The 17,256-nt window shown below is 43.4% G+C and overlaps 1 protein-coding gene across 1 annotated transcript in view; it reads right to left on the bottom strand.

The window, feature by feature from the left end:
* The window catches only part of LOC149354400 (nose resistant to fluoxetine protein 6-like), a 65,976-nt gene that overhangs the window by 37,731 nt on the left and 10,989 nt on the right, over window positions 1-17,256 (bottom strand). The gene's annotated exons all lie outside the window — the stretch shown is intronic.

Here is a 17,256-nt window from a genome sequence, read left to right as displayed (position 1 = left end):
TTCTTCCTATTAAATGCGCTGTTACTATGTAAAAAAAAACATTCATAATAAAGAGCAACAAAATAATGATTGTCGATTTGTGAAGTCAGGCCAAATGCAAATTAGGTGCTCTAGTTCTTGCGTTTTCACTTTTGTTCCAGTGTCCAAATTCAGTGTTCACGGAGGGCATTGTTGGGATAGCGATAATGGCTTAACGCTCATATATGCGGAATTCGTCATTCCCTTTTTAACATTCATAGATGCCTTTGAGCCTTCATACAACTCCTGGCGCTGTGGTGCAGCAGTTAAGCGATGCACCACTGCCCTTCTATGGAATGTGCTGCCCCGATGGGCCTTTGGTTTCTTGGGTTGGGTTTAAACCGAGGTCGCTGCTCCCGAGGAACCTTTCGTGGTTAACTGAGGTGCCACCTGCTCCGGTGGGTAGGTTGCTAGATATATACATGTGCGGGGTGTTTCAGGTAACATAAACTAAGGATATAAAAAAAGTGGTTCACCGGAGCTGGGCGAAATAAACGACCTATTGTTTGCCATCGTGTGGCGCTCTTCAGACCATTTTTAAATTTTCCTTAAATAGTGGATTAGCTAAGATTTATTACGAAAATTTTCTATTATTCACTTTACGATCACATGCGTTTCCTCAAGTTTTAGAGGGGGTTAAGAAAGAACCGATGTACAGTCGCGAGCAAAAAATATTAGCACAGATCATTGGCAATCCGAATTCGTATATCTCACCACGCGGCGCTGCGGTACGCAGACCTGCCTAACGGGCCGTTTCCATGTTTGCAGCGTAGGGGGGTACGGCATGAAGTAAGCTTTATCAAGCGTTGATCAAATATTTAGGGGAATCCCCCAAGGTGGAGTAGATTTGTAATAAGGGAGTAATTACTCATTGACGTCCACCCGAGCGCAGCCATACGGCCACAAAGGAAAGCTATACAGCTTTCACAGAAACTTCGTAGTTAAAGAAAAATTCGTCCTGGTCCGGAGTTCGAACCCGGGACCACCGCTACACCGGAGCAGTCGCTCTACCAATTGAGCTAACCGGGACGGCAAGCTTATGGTAGGGCGAGAGCGAATTGATCTATAACTCGAAGTGGGAACAGTGTTGATCCAATATTTAGGGGAATCCCCCAAGGTGGAGTAGATTTGTAATAAGGGAGTAATTACTCATTGACGTCCACCCGAGCGCAGCCATACGGCCACAAAGGAAAGCTATACAGCTTTCACAGAAACTTCGTAGTTAAAGAAAAATTCGTCCTGGTCCGGGGTTCGAACCCGGGACCACCGCTACACCGGAGCAGTCGCTCTACCAATTGAGCTAACCGGGACGGCAAGCTTATGGTAGGGCGAGAGCGAATTGATCTATAACTCGAAGTGGGAACAGTGTTGATCAAATATTTAGGGGAATCCCCCAAGGTGGAGTAGATTTGTAATAAGGGAGTAATTACTCATTGACGTCCACCCGAGCGCAGCCATACGGCCACAAAGGAAAGCTATACAGCTTTCACAGAAACTTCGTAGTTAAAGAAAAATTCGTCCTGGTCCGGGGTTCGAACCCGGGACCACCGCTACACCGGAGCAGTCGCTCTACCAATTGAGCTAACCGGGACGGCAAGCTTATGGTAGGGCGAGAGCGAATTGATCTATAACTCGAAGTGGGAACAGTGTTGATCAAATATTTAGGGGAATCCCCCAAGGTGGAGTAGATTTGTAATAAGGGAGTAATTACTCATTGACGTCCACCCGAGCGCAGCCATACGGCCACAAAGTTTCTGTGTACGAAGTTTCTGTGAAAGCTGTATAGCTTTCCTTTGTGGCCGTATGGCTGCGCTCGGGTGGACGTCAATGAGTAATTACTCCCTTATTACTTTATCAAGCGTGCACCGCCCGAGCGTTGAAGTGCCGACCCTACGTGACTGCTTGCGGCATTTATTTTGGCTCGGTTACCATGAGCAAAGATGGCCCCTTTTTATTACTGTTTTTTTACGTCCGCGATGGTTTGTCAAAAGGAATTCGCGGGAACAATAGATGATAGCGCCGTTTTTAGCCAGTAATTTTGCTGTCCGCTGAACCCCCCTAATACTGTAGAATGGGAACGGCCCGGCACTCTCGTTATCAGCCTTTTCGCCGCACGCAGCGCCACACGTTGTCATTCCGGCGCTCCGGTGTTCCGTCATGTGTGCTAATCTTTTTTACCCGCGACTGTACCTCCTACGTGGTCCCTTTTTCCGGAATTCAAAGAAATCCCGCGAAATATGAAAAAAAAAACACGTGACAGCGCTCATGCACTACCACAATCCAGCTCCGCCAACCGTATTCTGAACGAACGAAACGTGCGCACTGACCGCGCCAAATTGAGAGGCCGCCGCTCAGTTGGACGGACTGCAAAATGATACAACGCAAAAAAGAGGCTACCTTGAAATACGAGACTTCACTACTTTCCTTTCCGTCTTTGTTTTGTCTATGCGATGGCTCAATAGGAGCTCCGTCTGAATTCCCTGTCGAAGGCCTGCTTATCGCTTATCGCACATCACGGCGCGCACGCGCTTTACATGTTCAGGAAGAATGTGCTGACGCACTTTCAAGCCTATGCTGAGAGCAGCTTCGGTTATTCACTTCGAGGCGGTGAGCGCGCACGTTTCGTTCTCTCAGGACGCGCTTGGCAGCGCTACAGTATGGCAGCGTAAGAGCACAATCACATGGTTTTTTATCATATTTGGCGGGCTTTCTTTAATTGCGGAAAAAAAAAGGAACACGTAGAAGATACGTTGATGCAAAAAGCTCGATCTGTTGTTTCGTAGCACCCTCTACAACTGAACGAAACGCACGTGACCCGAAAGTGAATATTAAAATTTTTGCATAATTAATCTAAGTAAATAACTATTTTGGCGCAATTTTAAAAACACTCACACGAGCGCCACACAATCACAAACAATCTATTTGGTTTAACCCAGCTTTTTTGCTTCAGCTTTTTTTTTTATCCCCGGTTCAAGTTACGTGAAACAGCCTCTATATGGGTGTGTTCAGAGAAAAACAGTGATCGCGGTCCCCTGACTATTTTTTTGTTTTCAAATGAATTTTTATATGTGATGGCATATGTGTGGACACAAGGGAATCGTACTTAATTTTGCAAGGAACTGCAGTTTGTTTAAAAGTAATCTTCTTTCAAAATGGGTCGAAAAGGTTGATTTTGCGATTTCGCAAAATTTCAAGTTTGGATTCCTGGAGAAAGTAAAATAGATTCTTAATTATTTTTTTAAATACTTGTATGCGAATTTTTGTGTTGGAAATAATGCAGAAATATTTTGAATAGAATATTGTTACAGTGAAAAATCCCAAACATTGCTGAAAAAGTCAGGCATTCTAATAAGCGCAGTTTTTAGGACAATAAAGAGACAAGGAGTAAGAACCTGGGCTTAGATTTCTCTCAATATTAATCGGCTCTTCCTACTCTCCTCGGACACAATAGGGGATATTCAAAATTCCGCAAGTGCGCTTTCCCGCATGACAATGTTGTCCCAATCAAGATGGCTGACCATGCGTTTCCAGCTGAAACAAAGCAATAAAGACTGGTTTTTTGTTTGCTTCTTCCAAAATACGTTTTTCACATTCTATCCACACCTTTAGCGCCTGTCCAGTAGCCCACGTAGTTCCTTTATAACGAAGTCGACCATCTTGTTTGGGGCAACATTGTTATGCGGGAAAGCGCACTTGCGGAATTTTGAATATCCTCTATTGGTACTTCTAGAACGGGCAGATTATTTTTAATTGGGCGCTGAAGTGTTGAATCCGAAAAATATGAAAAAAAGGCAAAATTTTAATGAGCTTTAAAAAAAAGCATCGTGTCCAATTTTCTTTAAAATTTCCCTGGAACACCTTCATTACCTGGTAAATCCGATAAAGAAAAAAAGTGTTGCAATATGATGTCTTAAATACAAAACTGAAAGCCTGACACAAACCATATTTTTTCAGCATAGAATTTGGCTTCTAATTGATCGCATGCGGTTGCGTTTTAGTCAGCACAATACCAGAGACACACATAATACCTTGGAAACGTGTTTTTGTTTCTTAGCGTTTATAATAACTAAAAGTAACAATACGTTTCCTTCTTCACGTGGCTCCTATACGTCTGGTTAATGAGATTCAGATTTTTGTATTAAAAATTATTTTATAGCGAAAATTTCGGTTAGAATAAGATTTATGAAAGCACTTACCTGAAACATTCATAGCGCTTAGGTTAATGAGAGTTCATTAAGGAACCCTAAACTAAAGGTGCGCGAAATGGTATAGTAGTGCTCTGTGTTTGCGGGGCTCGAAAATGCGCCAGGAAAGCCCATTTATCCCAAAAACAAGGAGATTCTGTGCTTATCTCGACAAGCTAGTGCCACCTGCGCCTATGGAAAGGACAAGCGCTGCCTAAATGAGGTCACTTTCGCCACAAAAAAAAACAGAATTTTGTAGCGAGCACGAAAACCAAACTGCAGCTGTGGAGTCGAATTACATGGTTAAATAGCCGAGGTTTCTTTATTGCTAATATAGTAACTTTTAAGGAAGGACACGGAATTACGAATTACACCCCACAAGTACACAAGATCTATTCTAAAAGGATTTACGAATGAGAGAAGGAACAGCTATAAGTAGAAGATATAGCTTTTGCATTTTCGCTTTGTGTAGTACTCAACAGTTGGGTTTCCAAATGCAGTCAAATCTTACTATTGACAAAAAAGTAGTTACCATCCTTCACATGCGTTTCCTCCTCAGAAAACTGGACCCAGAGATTCATTCTTTCTTACGAGCTACCTGACGAGCCGGTACAGCTAGGCACGGTTGGCTCCGTCGTAACCAAGGCGTAACATGCATCAACACAGCGTGCTGGTCTTTATGTGAAGCCAGCTTTTGCCAAAGAATGGATTCCGAGTTCATGTAAGAGCAAATGTTAGTTTCACGGACTCACACGCAAGCATTACCATTTAACAAAGATCATGTTTCTGGCCACAGGGAACAGCAAAAGTGCGTGCAGCGGCGATGGTGGGCTTGTTAACAAGCACGAAACACCTCGATCTCGATTGAAAATAAAAGCTTAGAAACAGCCAGTGCTTCGTAGGTGCAGTCACAGGAAAGCTAAATAATATTAGCATTCAGAACCTTCGGCATAGTAAGCTCACTGACTTTAGGAGAGGATGGAGGATAGCTGTGAAAGTACACGATAAATGCATTCATCGAATATAAAGATGCTGAATCTAATTCCGCCAGTGCCTAGGAGGCCTACTGTTTCGCAGTGGAATCAGTTCACTACTAAATTACCGCCTTGTGCGGGTGTAGCGACGTGAACGGTTCTCCTTTATTGGTAATAAAGCTGACGGAAACGGAGACATGCGCCTGAAAAAAAAAACAATTCATTAGGATAAGTTCGCGCTTCGTCTAAGACATTTAAATTGAAAAATTCGGTCCAGGATATGTTTTTCCAACAGACGTTGCCATATAGGACTATCAAAACTCTAAAACACTATATACGCAAAACGGGGGAGCGTTTTTACACTAATGCTGGCTGCCAATTCCCTGTTTAAAGGAAGTTCATCGAGTAATTGAACCGGTTTCGGCTTGTACCACAGCCTAAACTAACCAGCCAGTTAAAAGGTTCCTTTCACATGACGGTACTGATATATACATTCCAAAAATTGGCCAGTCTTAAAACGCCCAAGCAATTTCTACGGGCAATCGGCGGACGTTTAATGCGCATTAAAATAAAAAATAAATAAATGTAATGATAGCAATACTCACGATAGCTAAGGAATAAAATCACACAAGAAGATTCAATTCAGGCAGGGCGCAATATTTGTCTTGGCTGTCATTAGCGAGACCTGGAGCGATTACGATAAATAGAGAACTTATATTAACGATGAACACGATTAAAACCGGGCTGACCAGCAAAACGTTGTTTACGAGGTATTTTCCGAGACTTTTTCATTGTGCTTAACAAAGCGCCACCCCATGAGGTCAGTTCGAAGTAGAATTCGTAAACGTTCATCTTTTTTAAATCGAAGTAAGAAGTAATGACACCTGAACGAAATATGGTCTGTTCTGGGCCTGTAATTTTATAGTTGAAAGCAACATTGTCACGTTTTAGTGACGGCACTCCAGCGGTCAGGAAGACGCCAACAAGTCTTGCAAACGAAGCTCTTTATCTGGGCTGACTTGCGCCCGTAAAAGAACTGAATCACTCGGTGGCGGCGTAAGCAACAAACGTGCTCGTCAGTCGTCGAACTACAATGCCCGGCGCTCGCGGCATCGCTCAATTTAAAGCCGGCAAGGAAACTTCGAGATGACAGTTCACGATCATCTACAGTACTCTGGAAAAACGTAGACGCAGCTCTTCATGGCTGTAATCAATCGAGAATAGCCCGGTCGCTTCTCGCGTCACGAACAAAAATGATAACACCCCTTTCCGGCAGCCTTGAGCCCGAACGAACGGACACTGCAATGATACGTGGCAATATAATAACACTTCTTCTTGATCTAGAAATTACCAGGTACTGAAGGTTTTCCACGGAAACTGTAAAGAAAATCTGAGGTGCTTTTTTTTTAAATCTCCGTCAAAGTTCGCCTGTGTTGGAAATTTTTAAATTCTTGAAGATTTCAAAACGTAATTAAAAACTATCTGCCCGTTCAAGTAGTACAAATTTTGCCTGGCGATAGTAAAAGCAACCAATTGATACTGAGAAAATTTTTTTCCAATTTTGTCCCATTATTGTCCTAAAAACTCCGCTTATTGGAATGGCTTGCTTTTTCAGGAATGTTTGCGATTTTTTTGCTAACAAATAAGAGGAACTAGAAAATATTTTCGCATCGCGTCCGAAAGAAAAATTTGCATACAGTGCCTGGAGAAATAATCAGGGCTATAAATTTTTATTTTACTTTGCGCAGGGATCCAAGGTAGCAATTTTACGAAGTCGAAAATTCGACGTTTTCCGACTGGCGTGATATACTTTAAAAAAAAAAGTTAAGCGTTTCTTGGAAAAGAAAGTACGACTAACTTCTGTGGACACATTTGCCGATCACATGTGAAAATTTCATTGAAGACGAAAAATGTGCGTGGGATCACGATTACCATTCCTAATATATATATATATATATATATATATATATATATATATATATATAGGTGGTCGAAATTTCCGGAGCCCTCCACTACGGCGTCTCTCATAGCCTTAGTCGCTTTGGGACGTTAAACCCCATAAACCAAACCAAACCATATATATATATATATATACTTGCTCTATGACGTGCCCAGGAGAGAGTGCGGGAGAAGCTTTGTCGTCACTCTTTGCACCCGCGCAGCGAGCGCCCGACGGAGATAGTAGCCGCTCTTTGCGTCGGAGCCGTGGGCCGTGTATTTTTGACCTCGACTGTACGTGCGTGCTCTACATCGGGCTGGTCTTTTATTAATGCATTAGCATTAGAACATCCATGCCAGAAAAATGTGTCCGTCCGCCCCTCTGAGACTTCGGTTGAAAAGTGGTATCGCAGAGAGAAGGAAATTCCGCTCTCAACTTTCAGAGAGCGACGGAGAGGTAATGAGTAGAAGGAAGGCGAGGATACGGTGGGAGGCGACAAGTGAAGGGTGGGAAAGTGGCGAGAGCTGTATCTCCCATTCCACTTTCAGGGAAGAGCAAGGAGGGGAAGTTTGAAAGTCAAGATGAAGAGAGGGTGGAAGCAGACGGGTGCTGTAGGCTGCAGAGTGGGTACGGCGTGTCACGTGGTGATTTATGAACTGGATCACGCTTAGTGCTCGCATGGTCTCAACCCTTCGGCGACAGCGGCGACTGCGTCCGGTGGGAACACTAATGCTAACGCATACTCTGCCGCATCAATGACGTTGATGGTTAAGTTTTTTTTAGAAATATGGTGTGGACGGAAATGTGGCCTCGTGAAGTGCTCAGTGTAGCGGACGACTGTCGCGCTTCGGTGTTCGGCCGAACTCTTCCCGATTTTCGCCCTCATCGCCGTTATAAGGCGCTTACATGCCGCGCAATTGACACTCGCGTGTTGTTTTAAGAAATCCCGTAGGTTGTACATGTACAGCCTTCATCCAGAACGTTCTGAGTCATCTTTATTTAGAGCGTGGTCGAAACTTGGCGTATCATGATTTTGAACGATAAGTGCGGCCTTCCTGCCGCCGAGAATGTTTCGAGGGCATAAGTTTAGCTATTGAGCACTTTGCTTTGGAAGCCTTTTTGTTTTCCTGCCTATTTCTCATCTTCTTTAACAATAGCAATCGCACAAGGGATCCAGAGAGCTGTGCTTCTGGAAAATAGAGCCAGCATTTAGTGAAGTTCTAATAATCTGTTTATTTTCAAAGAAAGTTGCGCGAATGCAGGCCTGCAAAAGCGAAGGAAGGTTTGAGGTGCAGAGCCCGGCAGTTAACCTCGTCGATAGCTTTGATGCACATAATTAATTTGGAAATGTTGTGAAATTTTTAAGAGAGAAAAGAATTCAACACAGAAGAAAAAGAACAGAGAGAGATCTGAAGGCATTTGCTATAAAACTGTTCGTTTTATAAGTTTTTGGCGTGTTAAAACAAAGGCACCATCAGACATGCTGTTCAATACCAAAGGTGCCGCCTCTGCTAAAAGTAACAGTCGCGATGGCAGCGGGAGTGGGCTCTCAGACGTGCGGCGGCGTTGCGGCCCCCGGCACTGGCCACTGCACCCCTGCTGCGAGTGCAAACTGAATGAATTATCCCGCGCTCTCACCCTCCTTTCTTGGGTGATAAGGAGTAAGCAGGTAGTACTTTGGAGTGGTGTCATAGTGAGTGAAGACGCAGGCTCACATCAGCCAGTTTACACTCGTAACCGGGCAGCAGCGGCCAGCGCCGGAGATACCAGCGCCGTCGCTCGGCAGCCAGCCCGCTCCGGCCGCCGGCGCGGCTGCTCGGTGACTTTTGGCAAAGACGGTGCACAGCACTGCCGTACACCTTCTCCGTACTTGGTCCGCGTCCGAGGCATAAGTAAACCGCTTTGGTGGGCGAAGCAGTGGTACTGGTGCATATGCAAATAACAAAATTCTCTGTTCCAAATATATTTTAGAAGAACTGTTAATTTATGCAGGAGGTCAAAATCAGGCATGTGCAGATGTGCGAAGAGAGTCGTACTCAAAGGCAAAAGCATACCACAGCCGAGAGATTTCAGTAAGCATTACAAAACACTCTTAATTTTATCAGGCCAGAAACTGTAGCAGAGAAAAAAAAAGATGCTATACCATAGCACATTACACTGTTTCACTGATTTTTAAAGGGCACAAAAATTTATAGAACACAATAAACATGCTACCTGAGCAGCTCAGTACCTACATGAGCTAAATGCGTGTTTCAGGACGTATCAGCATCACAATCAATTCCAAGGTATTTGATAGATGACGCACATTCTGTAGGGGGCAAGTAGTACGTACAATTGTGACACGTAGGAAAACGTCCAAAAACGGTATAGCAATAAGTATCTGCTTCTAAGGGCTGTGCAAACGAAGAAGCTTAATTTTCACACTATTAAGGTTAAGATTTCTCAGACTCAGCTCATGACTTGCTGTATGCCATGTTGAATATTCAAGATCGCCTGGTGATAGGATGGTCGGCATTTAGGATGCTATCATCTCTATATTGGAAAACTGTACTGTAGTCTGTGGTGGTACTAAGATCATATACATAAAGGTTAAATAACAGAAGCGCTAAAACATTACCCTGCAGAAATCCGTTTGTCATGACAATGGGATCAAGGAATTTTTCCTACTGCTACGATCTGCGCACGATTCACGAGGAAATTTAGTACGAGAGACAGGCCGGAGAGAGCTCAAAGGCCATAATGGTACAACTTCATGGTCAATATACTGTGACTAACGCTGTCAAACTTTTTAGAGAGGTCTAAAACGAGAGGGCATGCAAATTCCTTGTTTTCGAATGCGGTATTTAGGACATCACAAACTTCACCCAAATCAAGCAGATTTCCTCTCCTCGAACGGAGCCGAGCTGATAGTTAGAAAAACATCATTAGTCTCAAGGAAGGGCTACATTAAAATGTAAATTCGTTTTTCGAAGATAAGAGCTAGAGTTGAAAGGATTTATATCCTGCGTTAGTTTTTCTTGTCGCTTTTAACACCACTTTTATACAACGGAATAACAAGTGCTTCTTTCGATCACTCAGGAACAATTTGGGTAACCATGACCGTATTTAAATTGCATAACATCTTTTAAAGAATCAAGGTTTCTGCGGAGAATTTCAACAGGCGCAACATCTATTATAGGAAATGTACGTATTTGAAAGCTAAACAGAATAGATAGATCATCTCCAGTACATTCATGCAAAGCTGCTGAACTGACGATTAAGGAATTGTTGATTGAAAAGCTTGATTTAAAACAGGAGCACTGTATTTTGCAGCCGAAAAAAGTGCGTTAAATTGATAGTGCGGAAAATTTTTTTCAGATAACAAATTCTGGAAATACAACCTGTTAACTAATTCATGAGTGATCACGCCCGGCATGGGTCGGGACGCGATTCCTCAAAGCTCCTTTGGCATTACGCTGAGCTTCATCTCCTGCAGAAGAAGGCGCATGCCATTTTACGGGTGTAGTCATGTACGCCTGGGTCATACGACTTCACCGTCATCAGAAGATAGGTCGCGAAATATCACAAGGAACGCACTGCCATATAAAATTATCCGCTGCACCTGTGAGGATTGTTGCGGACTCAAGTACGTCCTACGCGGAAAGCAGCTGAAAAGCATGTCAAGGTGAAAGAAACGCGAGAAATACATGGAAGAAATGATGTCTTTTACATTCCCACTCAGGCTTTTCTTACCCGTCTAGTATCAAGTTCAAAAGCTAGAGTGGGTTTTACAAAACTGTTCATGTGTAAGCAAGGTTCAGGGTACGTAAAAATGTTTTTTGTTTGCTATCGCAACTGGGCAACTATCATTTGGCAGCCTTGCCTGTAATTCGAGGTTGACAGGCTTGAAACGCTGGGTTGTTATGGTTAAAGAAAAATTCCTGTTAGGCCCTATTTCAAAAAAGTTTGAGATTGCACAAAGGTAACATTCCATGAACCGGTGACTGGAATACTTATTGACAAACGCAAATTAATAGATGAGAACAAAACTGCACAAATATATGCGCATTGCTCTACACGCACCGCTGCACTCGAAACTGGAGTAGTTCGCATACCCAAGAAGCACAGCCTCGCGGCTTTTTCGTTTTTTCGTTTGGCTCTCATTTTCTTGGCAATGTCAGGCAAGCAAGAGCTTGCCAAATTGTTCGAAGAACTTAAGCGTGAATTGAAGAATGAATTTAAAGAACTGCGTGAATGTCTTGAAAGAGACATACGAAAAGAAATCAGAGAAATGAAGGGGTTCTTGGAACTTGCGAACGAGAATTACGAGGAAATGAAAACGTCAGTCAGTAAGCTGAAAAATGAGAACTCAGAGCTAAAGAACACAGAACACAGTAAAGAACTCCTTAACTTTCCGGAAACGCAATTCCACAAATTTTTAATGAAGTTTTCACCATAGAACCCTACCAGTACGACGATCCCTGCCTGAACAACTGTTTGCAGTTTCTACCAATTAAAAGGAATGCAACGTCGCTTTTCCTTGCTCCAACTACATCACTTGAAGTTTTTTCCTGCATCTGTGCCACAAAAAATAGCAAGTCACTGGATGCCGATGGTATCCAGATACGCCCTGTAAAGTACGTGCTCGATATTATCAGCCCGGTCCTTACCCATATCTATAACATAATATTGTCTACGGGTGTATTCCCTAAGAAAATGCAGATTGCCCGCGTTGTTCCAGTCTTTAAGCGCGGTGATAAGACTGACCTAACTAATTATCGGCCGATTTCAGTCATTCCAGTATTTTCAAAAGGTATTGAGAAAATAATGCACGAAAGATTACTATCATTTTTTAATCGCCACAACCTGCTTCATGCCTTTCAGCATGGTTTTCGACAGCACCGCTCTACCGAAACAGCCAGCCCGCCTCACTCAAAAAGAAATTATTATAGATGCATTCAGTCGTAAGCACATGGCATTAGGTATATACATTGATTTCTCTAAGGCATTTGATTTGATCAATCATTCTATCCTTCTCAACAAATTAGAAAATTACGGTGTGCGGGGAATAGCACATGCGCTTTTTAAATCTTACCTTTCTTTCAGAAAGTAATTTGTAGATGCCAACAATGCCGTTTCCGCAATGAAACCGGTTAATGTTGGTGTGCCGCAAGGAAGCATTTTAGGGCCGCTTTTATTTTTAATCTACGTAAATGACATTGTACACTGCACAGAAAATTCTTCGGCTATTTCTTATGCTGATGACACAACACTGTTTATTACAGGCAGTTTGTGCAAAGATATTAAAAACAAGGCCAACAAGACGCTGGCTGATTTAAAGGTCTGGGCTGAGGTGAATTGTTTCAAAATAAATCCCACTAAAACAAAAGTAATTTTGTATACGCCTAGAGGCAAAGTGTTGACAGAACAGATGGATTTGTTTCTTGGCTCCCAACAGCTAGAGATGGTGGACTCTGTAAATAGTCTTGGAAAACATTTTTCAAAGCATCTTACCTGGAATGAGCATATCGACTACCTACAATCTAAGTTGTCATCTGCCATTGGTGCCATTGCGCGTGTGCGGCGCTTAATCCCTGCTAAAGTGAAACTTATGCTTTACAATGCTTTAGTGCTATCTCTCATGCAGTACTGTAACACGGTGTGAGGCACAACTGGTGTGACCAATTTGCGCAGGCTACATTTACTGCAGAAGAGAGCAGTGCGTTATATTGCTGATGTACATTACACTTTCTCCACGAAGCCTCTTTTTCAAAGTTTGATATTCTTCCTGTGTTTTGTTTATACAATTATAGGTTGATTGTACGCTATAAAGCTTTCGTTAAATTTCATATGGATTATGCAATTCGTCTTGCAAGACTACAGGTGAACACAAGTGATCGTCAAATCAGATACAAAGAAATATAGTCCGTGCCCACCCCTAGGACATCCTACGATGAACAATCATTATCTTACACGTTGCCCTCATTGCTAAATTTACTAAACCGTGTGGAGTTTGATCCCACCTGTAACCAAAACGACATCGTCAAACACTTTTGCCAACTTGTTTTTTTGCAAGACTAAAATAATTTCATTTTGTTCGCGACAGCTTCTGTTGATACTGTTAATTATTTGTACCGGCACTTTTGTTTGAGTTTCGTTTGCGTTTGCTTTTTTTTAGTGTCTTTGATAATGTCTGTTTTTGTAACTTTGATGTATGACTGGCCGTCATCTTGCTGTTTGCCAACTAGTAAGGGGTCGGGACCTCGTCAAGCTCCCCGAGCTTTTAGTCCCGCACTCCTCCTTCTGAAAGGAAATAAAGGTGATTGATTGATTGATTGAAATGTTTTGGGGCCTAGGAGCGGGCTCTTGCAAAGTGCGAAGCGCACATGTGTCGCGATTCGTAGGACTTTTCGCACGCGTTTTCCTGTTGGCGAGAGTCCTTGTACAAGGAGCTCATCTGCCACTTGCGTTCACACTCAGCCCTTGATTTGTGAGAGGCTTCTGCCGTAGTACGCTTCCGAGTACGTATCTCAAGCGATCAGCTTATTTCTTTTTTCTTTGGCGAAAGGCGTTGGTTATAGACTCGACCAAGTTCGAGTCAGCCATATACGCTGGAACACGGCCAGTTTATTTGGCTCCTCCAAACAAAGTTGCTCTCTTTGACCAGCGCCTAATACTATGAAATTCATCTCTTGTCGTGTTTTCCATGCTGGCACTAGCAGCATTGATCAGCTGCCTCGGTTTTACTTAAATCACAGCAGGCTTTGAAAAGCCAGTTACGGATGAAACACGTGTCGATCGCACATCGAGAGATAGCGCTTGCGAAACATTTTTTTTCTGCAGTTGACAGCTAAATACATGCCATTGTGCATTCTACAGTTTGCCCATAGATACGCACCGTTATGCCGAACCACTTTTAGCACTTCATAATTGGAAATACGCCGTATAAATAGGTATCGTGTTTCGGTGCATCCTTAGGGACCCAAATGGTGCGCAGGAAGTGGGCGCTCATGATCCTGAACTAGGTAGAATTTAATTATACCTGGGAAATCACAACACGCTGCACATTACAAATTGATTCAAATCGTATATGCTTGTGCTTGTTGGTTCATATTTGAAAGGTAAAAACGTAGCGCAAAGAGACAAGGACACAGAGAGACAGACAACATACGGCGCCGTGTGTTGTCTGTCTTTCTGTGTCCTTGTCTCTTTGCGCTACGTTTTTACCTATGATTCAAATGCTTCAGACATTTTGCAGCACACAGCGACCATAAATCCTTGACCACTGGCCATTCTGCGCAACTATAAAAGTTCAGAAGTGAAGCTTCTCAGGCAGTGATATTAATAATGCGAAAGCCTTAGAAGGTTATGATGACGCCGGAAGTGTCCGCAAAATGTGTCGGCGGAAGTTGGTACCCCGTAACGTCATCGGTCATATGACGTCATGAGACATTGGAATGAAAAGAAAATTGAACAAAAATGAGATAAGAAATCTGGGGTCTAGGTGGGAATTGAACCAAGGCCGTCGGCGTGCGAGATGACGCGACAGGACGACGCAAAATTTAGAGCAATGACGTCCCAACCGAGCTTATTCACCTTCGCTGTCACGTGCACGCAGCAGGGAGAGGAAATGATAGAGACAGACGCGCCGCGCAAAACCGCGTCCGCCGTAATCAACGACGCTGGTTTGAGCAGCAGATATCTCTGGAGCAGACAAAATCCCAGCTACGTCATCAGTGGTAGACCTTAATGCGGTGGCAGCATTCCCGAAAACCTTTGCCAAAATTTTCAGCAACCATTCGTTGCACTGCATTCTGTGTGGTGTCATAGTACATCTCTTTTGCATATAGCTTACGTGTTTTAGTCAAGTTAGAGGCTAGCGTGCGACAGGGGTTTAGACCAACTACATACGCACTTTCAATTACATGCTTTGTGAGTATACATTTTCTCTTTACTGCGGTTGACGTGTCCATCGAGATGGCGAGATTTGTGATCTACTGCGCCCTTTCCGTTCCTGAAAACGCATGCTTTTGCATTGCTCCAAGTAAGCAGACTTAAGTAGCCTAATGTTTTTTTCTGCATGTTAATAGAACTGAGAAGCATAATATAATTCAAGCCGTATACCTCGTCGAATGTTTGTCTATCAACCTTCTTAGCTAATAGAATAAGCTAGAGGCGTCATGGATGGAAATTCCTAAACAAGTTCTGTCATTTTTCTCATACAATTCTGGGAGTCAAATAGCGTTAGATAAGGGCAAAACAGCCATGGACTTTCTAGAAGAAGGCGCCATTCATGGATGGTCATGAATTACAACGCCAGACAACTGCCCACGTAATGTGTGTGTGACGAACAGAAATGCGTTCTTCTCACCTTTAGAAACGAAGGAATGATGACAGTTTACGATACTCTTAAAGCTTACTTTCACGCGTTAGTTACAAAGCAAAGGACAATAGGTGAGCATATTGAGGTGGTGTTACTGAAGCGAGATCTTTATTGAGCTGACTTGCGCCCACAAGAAACTAATATCGGCGGCGGCGATAAGAACAAACGTGCTCGGCACTCGTCCATGTATGCACAGCATCACCACCGCTCTCGCCCGCGCTTGATTTCAAGATGACCAATCTATTTCTAGATAACGCGCGGAGATCGCCTACGACAATCGCGAACTACGTTAAACAAATCACATGCGTCTACCAACATTCCAGATAAATCTAGTAGCATGGTTAGTTAGAAATCAAGTGACTAGGCCGCGTGCTGTCCGTTTTGAACACGAGAGATTAAGCATTACAAATCTTTAAGGCAATGTATTAGCTTTTTAGGCAATGAAGGGGTGCTGACGCCATGCTTCTTCATTCTCTGTTTCAGGAATTCTATCTGTGATATTCTGGGAGGGGGCACTCCTTATTAGGTGTGGACGCAAGAGGATGCAACTGCGAGCTTGCCCGGACCCCAGCGGTATGGATGCATGCGACTGCATAGAAAAACAGGCGCTTGTCCTGTGACGCGGACGAATTGAACACGCAGCTGTGTAGAATCACCTCCGATGACATCTCTGGCAGAGCCTACTTCATTGTTTTAAGGAACAAGGCTGTGATGAAACAACTGAAGGCGTCATCGCTTTCAAGCATGCCTACTGATAAAGAGGCGCGAAAACCTTATCCGGGCAGTGCACTGGTTTTGCCCGTGGACCCCACTGGCTCCCTACGACTCTCAAAAGGCATTTTCTTTTCTGATGAAATTACACATTTCACAGGACGTGTTCAGGTATGAGGCGCACAAATTTCACGAAATTCACAACAGCAAGGCATCTGGCTGCAGGTACTGCATGCGCGAATGAAGCACTCGAAATTCATAATGCTAATGACCATTCTATGAGCACACCCTCCCCCTGTTTGTCTAGGAGGCAGTTGGAATTCCTGGGTGTTGCGGCAAATGATTAATCCTTTCCACATGCCCATTCATGCCTGATTATTTCGCTGATGTCTCGTTTCTGCATAGGCGCTCACTCTCCTTTCCTTCGGCCTTAATTTATTGTTTTTATTTTTATAATTTTATTCTCTTTTGCGCTTCTACGGTTTTAAAGCTTTTATTCGCACTTTTGGCCACTTGTCTATTTTAAAGTTTTGTACCAGCCAAGGCCCTTCAAACAATCGGTTCTTTTCGATTTTAGCTTCAGTTTTACGCCATCCTTAGTAAGCTTTTTACTTTGTGGCCTGACTACACTGATTCCCGCCTATCGGGGAGGAATCGACATTTTTTCACCCCTTCCTACTGCATATTTAGAGCCCTTGTTTCGAAATATGATTTCAACTGTTAGTCAGCGCTCGTGTTGGTTTCTTCCTTCCTGTGTCCTTCCAAGCGCTGCTTTTTTTTTTGGATTGCACAAAATCCCACAGTCAATTCTGACGAATTTCGCTAAGCTAGGCAAAGTCAAGATCTGCTGTCTCCCAGCAGCAGGCCTGGATCATGAGCACTGCATCATTTGCGATTTTCATGTCGCCACACCCAAAGCAGACTTATGGGTTCTTTTCAGCGCAGTGATAGGCTGTGCGTTCAGTGCGAAATCATATCGTTTGCAGACAGCGCGTTTCATATCGTCTTTGTACGCAAAACCTGGATTTATTCAATGGTCGAGGGCGGAGGTTTCCATCCCCCTGTATT

Source organism: Amblyomma mixtum, chromosome 3 (genome assembly GCF_055824585.1).
Source record: "Amblyomma mixtum isolate Tamu chromosome 3, ASM5582458v1, whole genome shotgun sequence".
Classification (NCBI taxonomy): domain Eukaryota; kingdom Metazoa; phylum Arthropoda; class Arachnida; order Ixodida; family Ixodidae; genus Amblyomma; species Amblyomma mixtum.
The sequence above is the reverse complement of the archived record's forward strand: the minus strand, read 5'-3'. Positions and strand labels throughout refer to the sequence as shown.